Raw genomic sequence first — 2,445 nt, forward strand, 5'->3', positions numbered from 1 at the left:
GGTTCAAGGGTGAGGTTAGATTAGCCTTTATCCCAAAAAAAGGTATAAGATATAGACGCCTTTTTTTTTAAGGCATTTGTGGAACATGGGTTTCACTGGCTGGCATTTATTGCCCATCCCTAGTTACCCGAGGGCAGTTGAGAGTGAACCACATTGCTGTGGCTCTGAAGTCACATGTAGGCCAGACAGGTAAGGACAGCAGATTTCCTTCTCTAAAGAAGATTAGTGAACCAGATGGGTTTTTCCCTGAATTGAGAATGTACTGATGACCATAAAACCATTCTTAAATTCCAGATATTTTTAAAAATTGAATTCAAATGCCATCATCTGCCGTGACAGGATTTGAACCCAGGTCCCCAGAACATTAGCTGAGTTTCTGGATTGATGTTATCACTAGGCCATTGCAACCACAGCCATATACCTTCACTAGATCCCAATTGCTAAAGGTGATTAATGGGATCCCCTATTTGAGATTATCCAAACCAGGAGCCAGGGAAGAATTTCCACAGGTAACGCCCCGAGTCTGGTGTCCTTTTATCAGATTACAGTTTTCAGCCAATAGCCTACATTCCAGCAGATGAATTATGGGAAGAAAGTGTGCAGATAGACAGAGACATTGAAAACCCCCAAGAGGAAGAAAACATGCACTGAGGTTTCTAAAAGGCAGAATTGGCAAGTGTCACCACCTTACACTGACCTCGGTTTTAAGACACAGATGGAAAGCCTTCAACCAGTCCCACCACCCCCCTTTTCACAGCACGTTTGGGCCCCCCACAAAATATACTTGTACTATAGACAAGCCAATCTCAAATGTGCATACAAAGGTTGCTACATTTCAGCATTAACACCATGAGAAAAATTCATGAGCAGATAGTTTCTACTATAACAATTTATGCCAAGAAATATTTTGCAAGAGGAATACAAGGCCAGTGTATTGTTTAAAGCATACCACAGGTTTAACAAGACAGGAATCAACATGCTAAATGAACTAAACATTGAAATTGGACCTCCCTCACCACGTAGGTTGATAAAACACCCCCACAGAGTCCAAACAAGAAGCTAAGAGGTAGCTTTCACCCAGAAGTAGTTTGAAGTTTTAAAGAGTTGTTTTACGCCAGGCAAACGAAGTGTAACATGCTGGTGTGAACTGAACCTAATGCAAATAAACCTTGCACTAGAACAAACAGGTTACTTGAAATGCTGAAGCAACTTGAAGAGAAGCAAGTTCCAAAGTCATTGACTTTAGAGAGGTTTACAGTATGGAAATAGACCCTTTGGCCAAATTTTTAAACCATTAAGCTAAACCCAATTGCCCACATTCCTTTATACCCATGTAACTATCTAACATTTTTTTAATAGACAAAAGTTGCACCTGCCTCTGGCAGCTTGTTCCAGACATTTACTATCCTCTGAGGTAAAAATGCCCCTCTGGACCCTTTTGTCTCTCTCCCCTTAAACCTACACCTTCTACTTTTGGGCTCCCCTACCTTTGGTAAAAGATGTCAACTATCTAAACTTATCAATTGTCCTCTCCACAGATACTGCTAAGTATCATTCTAATTAAAGCTAGATAATTATTTGTATCTAATATCCACTGAAATGCTTGCTGCACTTTAGCAGACACACACACACACACACAGCTAACCACAAGAAGTTATTTTCCAGGTTTGGCCCACATGGTTAGATAGATTAGCCAGTACAGATAATAACTTTTAAACACAAGGCATTTGGATAACACCACTGCTGTACCTAGGTTCCATGTTTGCAATAGAAAGATAAATCACATCACCACACTATTTCCAAGATAAGTTTTAGTATCACAAGCAGGCTTACATTAACAAAGTTACTGTGAAAAAAAAAATCCCCTAGTCAGCACACTCCGGCATCTGTTTGGGTACACAGAGAGAATCTAGCACAGCCAATGCACTAAAACCAGCACCTCTTTCAGACTGTGGGAGGAAGCCAGAGGAAAACCACACAGACACAGGGAGAACGTGCAGACTCCGCACAGACAGTGACCCAAGCTGGGAATTGAACCCAGACCCCTCATGCTATGAGACATCAGTGCTAAACATTGTGCCATAACCACAAAACTCTTCACCAACTCAAAAACACCCTTCTGGAGACTCCTTTGTGATCTTGTAATACATCACATTTGAATTTTTAACTTTAATAGCATACAACTCACTGCCAACCCTCAAAACAAACAGAGAAGGCAAAGAAAGGGATAAGGCTTGAGGAGGGGAGAGTTGCTTCTAGCTGTTAATCATCTGAAATTTATTATATTACATCAGCCTCCTGCAACGTTTAAAATATAGCTACTATTTCAGAAATGAAGCTGATACTTCTACACCCATAACAACAAAGTCATAAATTTCTCGTAAAAAGTAACTCACATTACAACTTAAAAGAGATAATAATCCAACAAACAGAGTAACAGCTCAA

Source organism: Carcharhinus amblyrhynchos, chromosome 25 (assembly GCF_965287045.1).
Source record: "Carcharhinus amblyrhynchos chromosome 25, sCarAmb.v2.hapA, whole genome shotgun sequence".
NCBI lineage: Eukaryota > Metazoa > Chordata > Chondrichthyes > Carcharhiniformes > Carcharhinidae > Carcharhinus > Carcharhinus amblyrhynchos.